The 15,281-nt window shown below is 48.3% G+C and overlaps 1 protein-coding gene across 4 annotated transcripts in view; it reads left to right on the forward strand.

Annotated features, from left to right (window-relative positions):
- Window positions 1–4,556: 4,556 nt before the first annotated feature.
- Window positions 4,557–15,281, forward strand: part of NEK10 (NIMA related kinase 10) — a 202,440-nt gene continuing 191,715 nt past the window's right edge. For all 4 annotated transcript variants that reach the window (XM_066584730.1, XM_066584731.1, XM_066584733.1 and 1 more), the window contains exon 1: window positions 4,557–4,607. The gene's annotated coding sequence lies outside the window, so the exon portion shown is untranslated. The remainder of the gene's footprint in view (window positions 4,608–15,281) is intronic.

Here is a 15,281-nt window from a genome sequence, read left to right on the forward strand (position 1 = left end):
AACGGATGGCCATTCTGGTTCAGGCAGAGCAATGACTAGAACAAACCTCAAGAATCCTTTCATTTGGTATCTCTGCACATTCTTGTTCGTTGGTTGCCCTGTAGGCCTCATGCCCACGGTCGTGACAGACTTCACCAGCAGAATGTCGCAGCAGAGTTTGTCATGGCGCCCCCCCCCCCCCCAAAAAAAAACCCCATACTCTCCTCTCGGGATCTGCCGCTCACATCCCATCCGGCGAGCCAGCATACATGCGCTGTATAGCGCATGACGCGCAATTACGCTATACTTTCCCTGTGTTCACAGCGGAAGTATCACGAGCCGGCCGGCTTCCATTGACTACAATGGAAGCCAGCCGCGTGTTTTTCTGCAGCAATTAGAGCATGCCGCAGTTTCTTTCATTCTGCGGAATTCCGAATGGTAGAATTCCGCAGCCTGAACATTGAGCTATTAGGTTCAATAGACCCTAATAGCTGCGGGATAACGTCGCGGATTTCCGTTTTGTTTCACGTGGCAGAAATCTGGCCGTGGGCATTAGCCCTTAAAGTATTGCTGTAAAAAGGAAAAATGTCTGTAACTACTAGGACTGCTGGGGGGGGGGGGGGGGGGGTTCACAGTAGCAGGATAAACACCTGGATGTCGATAATATTTGTCACAGAAAGGGTTTAGAGTGTCCCTCTTAAAACGTAGCTTTTATTAATAAAAATGTATTTTTTGTGAATCCTAAAACAGACACAGATACAACAAAAATTAGTATAACGTGACCGGCGTTATCTCCCGGAAAGATGTAAGCCAAAGTCAGGTATCTGGGGAGACGTTTTTAGGTAAAAAAAAACTCCCTTAGCGGATAAGTGAATCCTGTTACCCAGTACCTAAAAGGTAGTTATTGGCTGGGAATGTTTCAGGGGTCAATTTTGGAAAATCAAGTTCCTGACTTGTAAATAGTTATATCAGCTAGCGTACCGTTCAAGAAGACAGTTTGTGCTTAAATGAACAGTGCACGGTTATATCTTATAGAGGTCGCTGTCTGATAAAACACCTATCTTGGACACACATCAACGCATAGAGAACATGAATGTCCCAAATCAGGATGTATGTACCAAGAGAAAAAGGATGGTGGATATAACCTGGTCAATGCCACGTAAGTCCCTATGTTTCAGGGCAACAAGAAGGGAAATTGAAAAAGACCCAACCAAATTTGATCAGGTACTAAATTTCCAAAGTACAGAGGTTCTACGCGTTTCCACTACATATCACGTAGTTTCATCAGGAACCAAAACAAACAGGTACCAATAATCAAATTATAAAATTGGTGTGGTAGACTCCCAAAATGTAGAGAGTACCACCTAGATGAGCAGGTAGTCGATCCTATAACCGGGTCTAGCAAATTCAAATAGCCCAGTAATCCCCCCCCAAGACAATTCAGGAACGAAAATAAAAAACAGCAGCAGCACCAGCCTCTGTGGTAGGCTGGCGGCTAAGAGGCACAACAGAGGCTGGTGCTGCTGCTGTTTTTTATTTTCGTTCCTGCATTGTCTTGGGGGAAATTACTGGGCTATTTGAATTTGCTAGACCCGGTTATAGGATCGACTACCTCCTCATCTAAGTGGTACTCTCTACATTTTGGGAGTCTACCACACCAATTTTTCAATTTGATTATTTGTACCTGTTTGTTTTGGTACCTGATGAAACTACGTGATATGTAATGGAAACGCGTAGAACCTCTGTACTTTGGAAATTTAGTACCTGATCAAATTTGGTTGGGTCTTTTACAATTTCCCTTCTTGTTGCCTAGAAACATAGGGACTTACGTGGCATTGACCAGGTTATATCCATCCTTTTTCTCTTGGTACATACATGCTGATTTGGGACATTCATGTTCTCTATGCGTTGATGTGTGTCCAAGATAGGTGCTTTATCAGACAGCGATCTCTATAAGATATAACCGTGCACCGTTCATTTAAGCACAAACCGTCTTCTTGAACGGTACGCTAGCTGATGGAACTATTTACAAGTCAGGAACTTGATTTTCCAAAATTGACCCCTGAAGCATTCCCAGCCAATAACTACCTTTTAGGTACTGGGTAACAGGATTCACTTATCCGCTAAGGGAGTTTTTTTTTACCTAAAAACGTCTCCCCAGATACCTGACTTTGGCTTACGTTTTTTCGGGAGATAACGCCGGTCACGTTATACTAATTTTTGTTGTCTGTATCTGTGTCTGTTCTAGGATTCACAAAAAATACATTTTTATTACTAAAAGCTACGTTTTAAGAGGGACACTCTAAACCCTTTCTGTGACAAGTACTAGGACTGCTGGGGGCCACATAACTACAAAGGCCGTGATGACTAGAGGGGGCATGATTACTATTGGTGCTGCTGCAGCGGGCACAAGTCCACTTGAAACGAAGGACCGCCCACTATAAATTTACATCGCTGCTGCCTGGGCTCTGTCCAGCAGCAACAAAAATTTTATATTCTGTCATTGGGCGATCGCAGCCCCCACAGAGATTAAAACACCTGAAACAGGCTTTTACTAAAAGCCCAAGGTTTGGGTGCCGTCGTCCGTGACCGCTAAACACCCCTAGCTGCGCCTTTTGAGCGTCGGCACTGCTTTTTCTCGCCCAAACATCACCGCCCCTTGTGATTTTCTCGTGTTTTTTTCACTCAATTTTGCCATAATTTTTTTTTTACCTGAAAGCCAAAAGAGCTTCTAATGTTACAAACGCATCGCATGAAAAACAGAAGTTCGGAGGGAAACGTGGAGATTTAAAAAAAAAAAAAAAGCAAAAAGGTAAGACCTGCTGCGATTTTTTTATTTATTTATTTATTTATTTTTATTTTCCCTCCCACATCGCATGAGTGAGAACGTCGCAAATGTGAAGGAAAACCTTGAAAATCCTTGTTTTAACTTGATGTTATCGCCAGCGTGAAGGCGCCGTATCCAGAAATACGATACATGTGTAAGGCGACGTTCACACACAGCAGAGTCGGCTGCTGATGCACATTAGATTCTGCGCCAAAATTCACACCCTTTGTTTGGATTTCGGCACAGACCCACCGCTGATTTTGCCCTTCCGCATGAAGGGATGAAGTCTGCGGCGGAGCCTCGTCAGAATCTGCGTCGCGTGGGATGTGAAATTGAGTTCAGATTTTGGTGTGGTTTTTCTGCAGGAACGATCTGCACCGATTTCACTACGTGTGACAGGACGGATTTACCGTGTGGCTAATGCGCCCGCGGCGCCTAATCCTGAGATTAGCCAGCCATGTGGATAAGATTTTGAAAAAATCTCGTCCACATGGGGGGGGGGCAACCCATCGCGGCGAAGCCAGGCGGAATCGGCGATGCGGCGCGGAATTGACAGCTGCAGCAGCTCAATTTTTCCCCCGCTGCGGTCTCACTCCTCTCCATGGGAAGAGAAACCCGCAACGGAATGCCGGCAGTCGAACCGCTCCAAAATCCGCGGCAAAATGCAGTGGGTTTTGAAGCTGCAGCTCTCCCGCGGCTTTTCGGTGCGGCCAAGCCGTGAGATTTCCGTGGGAACCCAGCCATAAGCCGCTTTCACACGGGCCTCAGCGATATCACAGCTTTGTTCCCGCGATCTTGTAGCGTCAGCAGTGCTTTTTCTTGAGAATAATCTCATGGCTACCGCCCCCCCCCCCCCCCCCGATAAAATCACGTGATTTTTTTAATAGTGAAAATCAATAGGAGCTTCGAATGTTCAAATCACATCGCGCAAAAATCGCAAGTTTTTGCGAAAAAAAAGTTATGGCTGTTTAAATCGCCGATGCGAAAGGATCACTTCAGCGAAGTAGCGATTTCCCCCCCCCCCCGTGGATTTTAGCCGTGGCGCGGGATTGCGGAGTGTTTCCCATTGTCTCCAGTGCGTAACCCCCCCATCACACTCGTGGGCTGTGCGATGCTTCGCCGGCCCTATTGAACACAACAGGCAATGCGTTCCGAGGGAACGGCTAAAGATCAGTCACGCTGCGATTTTTCTTTTTTTTTTTTCCCCCCCCTCTGCACCGTGAATGGTTTCAAATTCGTGCGTCTCAAAATACACATATCTCGCATGATTTTATTGGCCGCGTTAAAGCCGCCTAAGGGTGGTGTCACACAGGCGATAAAACCGCGGCTGCGAGAGTGAGTGAAAACGCAGACTTTTGAAAGCAATGATTTTTAATTGTTTCCTTCACATTTGCGATGTTTTTACTGTTGCGACGAAAACAAATCGCAAATATGCAGGAAAATCAGATATTTCTACCAAAATACGCAGAAAAATCAGCGCGTGCGAGCGAAGCCGCTGGAATGAATGTGTTTTATACATTGTGTATCTGATGGACGGCTGTCTGCCACTATCTCCCCGACCACCGTGCAGGGGGCTGGGGCAGCTGGGTGCCGGCAGTGTAACTACAGGCCGCTCATGAGCCACCACACGGGGCGCCAGACTCTCCTCACCACTGAGGCAGCGCCGGCGTTTTACCTCAGAGGCCACGCCCCCTCCTGGCTCCGCCCCGCAGCGGCAGCGCGCCTTTTTTTTTTTCTTTTACTGTTGACAGTGTTGCCAAGGAGACCGGCAGCCGGACCCGCACAGCGGCCGCCGCAGTATGTGAGTACGGGGGGCGTGCATGCTGGGCGTTGTAGTGCCTGTCAGACACAATAATGTGCTGATTGTGCTTATTTATCAATCCTCTGTTTATTCTGTATGGCTCTGCTCCTCCAACTATGGGCTTATTTACCAGTTCTTGCTACACAGTTGTTGGCTCTCACAAAGGTGCTTTTAAACATGGCGGCTTACAGCAGTTTTTTAACGCTCCCCATCATTGCAATAGGTGATGCGGTGCGTCAAAAGCACGCAAGCAAACAAAGCGCACGTTCGCTAAAACGCTCGTCTCAGAAGCGCCGTTGAAATGAGTGAAAGTTTATAACGCCCGCTAAATGCTGTTAAAAACCCGCCTGCGAGAGAGGCGTTATGGCGGATTCCCACGGGCAGACGCGTATTTGGGTACTTGTGGGTTATCTGTCACCATTTTTTTAATCGATACCATTCGCCGCCATCTTGCGAGCTACGGCCGCGTTTATTACACCGCAATAATATTATAGACTTTTATGTTTTGGAGAAATTTTAAAAAAGTTTAAGAAATAAATAGTGTATGGGGGAAATTAATTTAAAAAGTAGTGACCGATAACCGACGAGTACTAAATGGCGTGATGGATGTTGCTGTTTTGCTCACGTATTTTGCTGTATTTTGTTTTTTTAAGCAAATAAAAAATTTATGTAGGAAGATTAAAAAAAAATTCCAATAAAGAAATCTAAACAATAAAAATGAGCATCATTGGTACATCATTGGTATCGCCGCGTCCGAAAAAGTCCGATCTGTTACAATATTCCGTTATACACCCCACATGATGAGCCAAAATACTGCATTTGGTCCCTTCTTCTTCCACCCTTAAAAAAGTAAAGAAAAAGTTAACAAAAAGTTATATCTGCCCCCAAATGGTGGCAATGCTAACTAGGCTCCACCCCCCATACGAGCCGCCATACCGCGGAATCCAGAGGGAAGTAAAAAGGCGACGGGGCTCCGAATGGGGCGACAGAACGCAAGATTTAAAATTTTTTTTAAAAAAAGGATTTTAATTTTTCTGAATTAGTAAAATATTGAAATGATATCGCTGAATTTGTACTAACCGGTAGAATAAGGTAAAAATGTCATACACCCCTTTAAAAATAGCGCAATTGTTTTTTTTTCCCCCCCACTTAAGAAGTTTTGACTGTTTAAAAAAAAAAAAGTTCTCTTCGTACGGGGATGTCGCCAGAAAATTAAAAAGGTTCTGACTCTTGAAAGGCGAGGGTGAAAGAAATAATAAAAACCTGAACATTGGGGGTCACTAAAAGGGTTAATATTTGTGCGTCTCGCAACGCACAGATGTCTCGCGATTTTGACACCCGTGTGAAGGCGGCCTGAGGGTGTAAAGAAGTACGTTTGTTTTTTAAATGCTGCAGCAGCCGGAGCTCCGCTGTAGCTGCTGATGGCGCAGGTCCTTCTTGTGGCCCGTTTACACGTAATGACGAACGCTCAAAATTCGTTCCAACGAACTAGTTTGAGCGATAATTGCTCAGTGTGAATGCACAATAATCGCTCCCTTTTCGTTCGCAGTTTATTAAACTGACTTTTCGTTCAGCTTGAAAAAACTTTATTGGTATTTTTTTGCGCAATACGACGGGTTCATCCTTAGTTTTGTTTTTGCACACGGAAAAACAATGCAGCGCGCTGTATTCTAATGCGCATTTGCGCAGCTGAGAACCTATAGAGGCCTATGGAGGTGCACAACTGCGCCGGAAAAAACACATCCGGATCTAATTAGGCTACATAGCCTTTTAAATCACGCCATGTGGAATGTCAGCGCAAAGAGTACAGTAAAATGTGCACGAAGGCACACAAAAGCCTGACATTCATGGCGCAAGTACGTTCTGCTAATGCGTGTGTTTTTGCGCATACGCTCGTGTGAAGCCGCCCTAAAACTGTGCAGACATCCACAACCAAGCTGAGAATTTCTGCCCCAGATTTGCTCCTCTCTTTGCCCTGCAGGCTGATTTAGCCCTGGGCGGATTCGGCTCGGAATCCGCATCAAGAAGTGACATTTATAGACTGCGGCGCGGATTATCACAGATACAGGGGCAAAAACACTCACCGTGTGAGCATACCCACTGCTGTAATGCCGACCCCTCTGCCAAACTGCAGGGTGCCGCCTGAGGCCAGAGGCTCCACTTGCCTCATGCTGGCATCCACTGTGATATGTGCCACAACTCCCTCCACATGCTCGCCACTTTTCCTTACGTCGCCTCCCGGCCCGCTTAATTGGCACCAATATTTTGCACCAAAAAGTCGTGCACTTGTTAATATTTTTGGTGCCTTTTATGAGTCTTTTAGAATATTTCGTCTTCTACGCACTTTTTAAAGTTGAGGAGGATGTGTAAAAATGATGTAAAGCGCGTATTTTGGAGCGCAAGGCTCCTGCGTCACTTTTTTTTTTTGCTGCAATTTGTGTCCGAATTGTGGTGCATTTTCCTTAGTAAGGCCGGATTCACACAACCGTAGGGTTTTACCGGCGTGGGGAGCTGCGTCCTCCTGTATGCACATGACAGCGTATCTCGCGCACACTGCCGTACACCGGCTTCCTGGTTTCTTCTTTTAAAAAAAAAAAAAAAAAAATTCTTCTATTGTCTCTTAGCAACATTGCGTAAAAACGCCGCACATGCGCGATGTAATTACGTATGTCCATTGTCTTTGTACGCCCCCATGGAGAACAAAACCCAGTAAAATAGAACATTCTGCATTTTACTCATATGCAAGTGTGAATGGAATCTAATATAAATAAGCCTACTGGCTTTTTCGTGCACCGCACTTTGACCCCTTTGTCTGACCTTTGGTGGATGATTTTGGTGTCATTAGATTAGTGACATCCTCGCAGGCGCCGTAAAATCATAAAATTAGAGATTGGTACAGCGAGTGACTTGTGAGGGAAGCCCAAACTTCCTATGTTGAGTCTATGGGTGCATGCCTAGGGACATGAACTGTTTGCTAATCGAGCGCGAGCGGGTGGTACTGAATGACAGCGGCCAGTGCTGATGGGGAGTGGCCACTGCTGAAAGACAGCAGGCAGCGCTGAAAGACAGCGGGGCAACACAGAAGGGACAGGGGGCAGCTCAGAAGGAGAGCAGGCGGTGCTACACTAGAGTGAGCGATGCTGAAGGGACAGCTGGCAGCGCTGAAAGGACAGCGGACGGGGCTGAAGGAGAGGGGTGATGCTGAAGGGACAGCAGGACGGTACTGAAGGGACAGCAGGGCAACACTGAAGGAGAGGGGCAGTTCTGAAGGGACAGTGGGTGGCGCTGAAGGAGAGGGGTGGTACTGAAGGGACAGCAGGGCGGTGCTGAAGAAGAAGGGTGGTGCTGAAGTGACAGCAGGGCGGTGCTTAAGGACAGGGGTATTGCTGAAGGGACAGCAGGGTGGCGCTGAAGGAGAGGGGTGGTGCTGAAGCGACAGCAGGGCGGTGCTTAAGGAACAGCGGAGCGGCACTGAAGGAGAGCTGGCGGTGCTGCAGAGACAGCGGGCGACGCTGAAGGAGAGGGGAGGTGCTAAAGGGACAATTCAATTCAAAAATCCTGCCTCCACGACGGCTGTGTTTGGCTGAGCAGTGCTGGATGAACCAATCACAGCAGTGCTGGGTAAACCAATCACAGCGGTGCTGGATGGACCAATCGTAACCAGCGTGTCGTGCAGGCAGCATTTATGAATTAGCTGATTTACAAGTATTTTTCCTATCATTTTATGTTTGCATAGCGAACAACGGGTCAATCTAGTAATGAATGTATATCTGACTTGTAAGGGTCTGCTGCTGGGGATCCCCTCCGATCAGCTAGATGAAAGGGCTGTGGTACTTGTGTGAGTGCTGCCGCCTCCTCAGTGCGATCCTGTGACGACTCAGAATACCCTATTCTTCTAGTGGCCGTTCTGAGTACTGCAGGCTTGTCTCATTCATTTAAATGGCACAAGCATCAGTAGCCAGAACGGCTGATATAAGAAATATAGTGTGGGGACTCGCAGGATCGTGCTTAGATGTACCTTGAAGGCACTGGAGTTGATCGGTAGGGGTCCTGAGCTGCGGACCCTCACCACACAGCTGATCGGTGGGGAGTATGGTAGTTGCGCCCTCACCGAACTGATATTGATGACATTTCCTAATAATAAGCCATCAATATAAAGTTAATAACCCCTTTAAACCTTGTCATGAGTTTAAGATAGAGGTTTATGCCACTACGGGTGCCGTGCCATGCGGGAAAGAAAATCGCTCATGCGTATGACCCCATTCGAATGGGGTTCATATTCGTGCGAGATTTGTGCTACATGTCCCCGAGGCATTGCATGCCACATCTCTAAAGCCGTGCGGTAAGTGCCGCCATTTAAATCGCAGCGCTTTGCCGCATTTCGCTTCCGTTTTCTGCCGCAGTGATGCAACGGCGAACGACGGTCTCTAGCACTCCTCATCACTGACGAAGAGCGCTAAACCCCCCAAAATAGAAGAGACAGCGCTCAAAAATCGCGGCACTGAAAAGTACTGCGATCAAGCGGCCTGTCTGATCAGTCCCATTGAAAACAATGGGAGTGTTATACCGCGATTAGCATGGTGCTGAAAGCGCCGATTTAATCGCGGTAAAAAAACGTCTGTGTGAGGGAGGCCGGATTCACACGAGCGTATGCGTATTTGCGTGCGTATGAGCACAGATGCTCCCAGCCATTGAATCAGCTAATTAGTCTAATGAGTTCCAGTTGGGCTTTTTTTTTCCTGCGGAATTACGCAGTGTTTCACGCATCTCCTGGTGTATTTTGCGCACACCCATTGACTTCTACGCAGACTTTTGGTGCGCAAACACGCAGGACAGTAGAGCATGTCGGGGTTCTTTCAAAATTTGCAGGAAAAATCTGCTTATGTGAACGAACCTATTGAAATCAGTGCATTCTATTCACTACGTATTGCGCACACACATTTTGCGCACACAAATACGGTCGTGTAGATCTGGCATTACTACTGCAGCACTAGGTGTGTCCAAATAATACCACCATATAGTTTCCAAATAATATTCAGCACCCCAAAATAGTTCCGTAACCTCCCCCAATTTCCAAACGCTACCAACATTCGCCGCCGCGTAATACGGGGTGATTTAAGAAACGTCTTTTAATCTATTCATGGGCATAAAGTTCATTCTAAATGAGCAGTGCCCAAGTACTGCAGCTGGCAGCGGAGGGGGAGGTTTTCTGCACCGCTCTCAGGTGGCTCCTGGGGGTCTAATCATCTGGGGGCCCGGGCAGTTGTTCAGTTCGTCAGTCCCTGAGATGGCAGAGGCATCGGGGAGCGCGGCGTGAGAGGTAAGGTGTAATTTGCCATTACTTTCCATGTAACATCTGGCTGCTGCTGGGGTATATAATCTAATGCCAGGTCTCAGGAGCTCAAGGGGTTAAATGAACTGTAATATATTCCGCCACCAATAATGTAATGCAATTACTTACACAATACCAAAGCAGAACGCTGCCTTAAATACATGAAAATGTGATTGCAGCTAATGAGGGATTAACACACGGCAGGAGATTACGCTCCCCCGGATAATGGAATATCTCTTCTGGCACGGGGCGATCATACTTGTGCGCCGGCGGGATGTCCGAGGGAACCTGCGCTGGAATGTGATGCGACACCTTGCCGGCATTGTACGCTGCCGCGGGATGTGAGAGCAGCCGTATGGACTGATGTCATGTCTCAAATGAGGGGTGTAAAAATAGAGCGCAGATGCAAGGTGTAAAGTAGGATGTGTGGTGCGAAATCCTGATGAGATGTGATGGCAGCCTGCAGGAGGCAATGTGACACCCGCCGAAATTAGATTGTCAAAAATAAAAGCTCGGCATACAAATCATTGCAGAGCTTCCTGCGCTCTGTGCAGCTGATACAATCTGGCTCTGCAGACACATATAGTTAACATTGGTAGATATTCATAGAAGTCTATTGTGAGGCATGACAATGGGAAAATCACATTGTTTCCAGCTTCACAGGCGGGGGTGACAGGAGGGGGCAACCAGCCTCGCTATAGCACAACGGGAGGGGGCAACCAGCCTCGCTATAGCACAACGGGAGGGGGCAACCAGCCTCGCTATAGCACAACAGGAGGGGGCAACTCCATCCTCACTATAGCACAATGGTGGGGGGCAACCCATCCTCACTATAGCACAACAAGAGGGGGCAACCCACTCTTGTTATAGCACAATGAGAGGTGCTCCCCACCCTCGCTTCAGCACAATGGGAGGGGGCAACCCACCCTCGCTTCAGCACAATGGGAAGGAGCAACCCACCCTCGCTTCAGCATAACGAGAGGCGGCAACCCACCCTCGCTATAGCACAACGGGAGGAGGCAACCACACCCTGGCTATAGAACGATAGGAGGGGGCTCCCGACCCTGGCTATAGCACGACGGGAGGGGGCAACCACACCCTGGATATAGAACGATGGGAGGGTGCACCCACCCTGTCTATAGCGTGACGGGAGGGGGCACCCCACCCTGGCTATAGCACAATAGGAGGGGGCACCCCACCCTCGCTATAGCACAAGGACAGGGGGCTCCCCATCCTGACTATAGCCGAACAGGAGGGGGCAACCACACCCTCGTTGTAGCACAACGGAGGGGGCACCCAACCCTGGCTGTAGAACGATGGGGGGGGGCTCCTCACCCTGGCTATAGCGTGACGGGAGGGAGCACCCCACTCTCGCTATAGCACGACGAGAGGGGGCTCCCCACCCTGGCTGTAGAACGATGGGAAGGGGCTCCTCACCCTGGCTATAGCGTGACGGGCACCCCACCCTGGCTATAGCACGACAGGAGGGGGCTCCCCACCCTCGCTATAGCACGACGAGAAAGGGGGCTCCCCACCCTGGCTGTAGAACAATGGGAAGGGGCTCCTCACCCTGGCTATAGCGTGACGGGCACCCCACCCTGGCTATAGCACGACAGGAGGGGGCTCCCCACCCTCGCTATAGCACGACGAGAAAGGGGGCTCCCCACCCTGGCTGTAGAACAATGGGAAGGGGCTCCTCACCCTGGCTATAGCGTGACGGGCACCCCACCCTGGCTATAGCACGACAGGAGGGGGCTCCCCACCCTTGCTATATAGCACGACGAGAGGGGGCTCCCGATCCTGGCTGTAGCCCAATGGGAGGGGGCAACCACACCCTCGTTGTAGCACAACGGAGGAGGCACCCCACCCTGTCTATAGAACGATGGGAGGGGGCTCCCCACCCTCCTATAGTGTGACAGGAGGGGGCACCCCACTCTGGCTGTAGCATGACGGGAGGGGGCTCCCCACTCTTGCTATTACATGACGAGAGGGGCTCCCCACCCTGGCTATAGCCCAACGGGAGGGGGCAACCACATCCTCGTTGTAGCACTACGGAGGGGGCATCCCACCCTGGCTATAGTGTGACAGGAGGGGGCACCCCACCCTAGCAATAGCACGACGGGGGGGGGGGGCTCCCCATCCTCGCTATAGCATGACGAGAGGGGGCTCCCCACCTTGGCTATAGCATGACGAGAAGGGGCTCCCCACCCTGGCTATAACATGACGGTAAGGGCTTCCCACCCTGGCTATAACACGACGGGAGGGGCTCCCCACCCTGGCTATAACATGACGGTAAGGGCTCCCCACCCTGGCTATAACACGACGGGAGGGGGCTCCCCACCCTGGCTATAGCATGACGGTAAGGCCTGCCCACCCTGGCTATAGCATGACGGTAAGGGCTCCCCACCCTGGCTATAGCATGACGGGAGGGGCTCCCCACCCTGGCTATAGCATGACGGGAGGGGCTCCCCACTCTGGCTATTGCCCAATGACATTACTGCTAGGAAGAATTGCTACACACAAAGCAGCATTATAAGCTCCACTTGTAGAAGGTCATTTTAGAATTGATTCATACAAGCATAAATACAATGCGTATTACACGTGTAATGTTTGCACACAAGATACGCATGGAATAGAAGTAGGGATTTCAAAGGGTTGGTTTACTTGGGCGTATTTTTTTGCATGAAAACATAAGCGGTATGTACTATCTTGGAGCATATTTCGCACTGTTGAATTGCACTGAAAACAATGGGTGTGCGGAAATGCGCATATTTGCTCGTATTTACGCACAAAAGCAATGCGACTTTGTGCATTCTTCTTTATGCGCTATAATACGCTACATAGACAAATGGAATCCAACAGCATATTTAGGCTCGTGAATACACTGCGTATTCACGGACTGATATACGCATACACCGGTGTGAGTGCACCCTTCGACCGGCTTCACTCGGGCAATACAATCGTGCGAGGTTTGTGCATTTTGAGAAGCACATATATGAACCCCATTCTTTTGAAGGGCGTCATACACATGAGCGATGTTTTCCTGCATTGGAGAGGTGATGCTGTGCGGGAAACAAATCGCGGCGTGTTCTCGCATCGCAGCCCCACTGAAAGCAATGGGAGAACTCTGCGATCCTCTTCCCCAGCTGTGACAGCCGTGCCGGAGGATCCCTGCATTCCCGAAATGATGCGAGGCTGTTTTCACATGGTTAGGAGCGCGATATGAGGGTGGGATTCACGGCCCCATATCGCGATCGCCCGTGTGAAGTTAGCTGGGATCACATGGGTGTAAGTGCATTTACACATACATTTGCACTGTGTATGTGCGCAATGGTCGTTGCATATTTACTCGAGCGTGTGCATGTTTTACTGTACTTTCTGCACACGCAAATTGTGCACAAAAAAGACACAGCCGCGCTCCCATTCATTGTAATAGGCAATTATGGGCATGCGGCAAATACCGTTTATAGCATGCTATGGAAAATCAATTCTTCCTGCATACTCGCAGAAACTAAATACGATTTCCGTAAGCAGAGGAAAAATCGCAGCATGCTCTAATTTTGTGCTATGAAGCCGTCCGATCAGCGGCCTGCCTGCAATTAACATTGCGGACAGATTGCCGATTCCACATTATCGCCTAGCTAAGGTGCGGGAAAAATAAACATTAACCAAAATCTGCACATGTCTGACAGCGGCTCACCGGAGTACAGATTATGCAGAAAGAAGGCAGGTGCGTACGGACGCCAAGCGGGCACAGGGCTGGATTTCGCTGCCCGCTCCCGCATGCTCAGTACAGGTTTTACTGAAATGTTTAATATTGTAGTTATTCCTTAGTAAGTCAGTGAGATAGAAATTGCCACCAATTGCTTCCTAAAGGCAATTTCCAACTTTTTCATGCAGTTTTTTGGGCCAAAGCCAGAAGTGGATTAGATGTGAGGAATATAAAGGAAAGGCGTCTTAAGGGTGAGCGCACTTTTGGTCAGTCATAAACTGACCAATTCAACTGTGAGTTTATGTTTTTTACATTGGTTTTTGCATTTGTATGGTGCGAGTGCCACCCAAATATAACCTGTTTTTCACAAGCATGAAAAAAGCAGAAGGTGCCCAATTGATGCCAGTTAAAAATGCCCATTGAAGTGAATGAGCGCGTGAAAAAAAAATGGAGCGCACCCATTGACTTTGATGGAGAATTAAGGTGCATGAAAATGCACCAAAATAGGGTGTGTTGTGACCTAATGTAGTGGCCCGAAGTATTGGAGCCCCCGCAGCACTTATGTGACTAATCTTTTCTGGTGAGTCTTTGGCACTCTGTGTGTCTCATCTTATGTAGGTTATTTGTGTGTTTCGGTAACAAGTCTTTGTCTGGTGTTGGTATAGATCCGTTTGTGTTTGCATGCGTGTCAGTTATACTAACCCACACGGTCTTCTGTCCATCACTCCTTAGCTAGTTTGTGATTGGCTGCAGGGATTTCTGTTGCTTGGGATTGGTTAAGGAAAGGAGATAATAAAAAGGCAGACATCAGAGTGGGAGGAAAAAAAATGGCTGGAGAGAAGTAGAGAGGAAGCCTCCAAGGCTGTCAGCCCCAAGAATGGTTTGGTGGTTTCTAGGCACAACTGCTTTTAGAACTTATGACCGGCTTGCCAAAGTGAAGCTGATCCTCGTCAAGCTGCACCTGGCAGATAATAAGTAGTGGAAGTGGTCACAGGAGAGTCTCTTTCCACCCTACCAGATGGCGTTTGAGTAAAGGCAGACCCTGCACAATTGGAAAAGAAAACGACCTTGGAATCATGAGTGATTCGCAACTCTGTTAGGAAGAAGTCATTGTTCCTCCAGCAAATCCTGTCAGTTTCCACCACCAGTCACCAATCAGAGCAAGGTTCAGATAACTTAGACTGGCCACTTCAGCTATCCATCAAGAATGAGTAGAAATAGACCGTGAGAGCGAGAGTAAGTTTGAGCAACAAGGACTGTTGTTAAATATCTGTGTAAAATACTGTCGGAGATTCTATTGTTTGAAGAAAATGTTTTGTGAATGTTAATTTTCAAGCTGTAGTAACACCGTGTGCCTCCAGTTTTGCAAAAATTGATTTGGCTTGGACTCTATTATCGGACAATGTTATTCTCAGAGGTACTGGCGTCACGTGATAACTGCTCAAACCCTCTTTTTCGAGTAATCCACCTGCTGGGTGAGTAATTGCTGAAGGTAGAGTACCAACCACTGTGACACAAGCTGAGGTTCCCACTTAAACTAAGCCTGCCCTCTTCAGGCCACCAAACTAACATGGACCATTGGTCCGTGAAAAAAAACAAAACACATGGGTGAATGACTGAATTTACTTTA

This window comes from Eleutherodactylus coqui, chromosome 12 (assembly GCF_035609145.1).
Source record: "Eleutherodactylus coqui strain aEleCoq1 chromosome 12, aEleCoq1.hap1, whole genome shotgun sequence".
Lineage (NCBI taxonomy): Eukaryota > Metazoa > Chordata > Amphibia > Anura > Eleutherodactylidae > Eleutherodactylus > Eleutherodactylus coqui.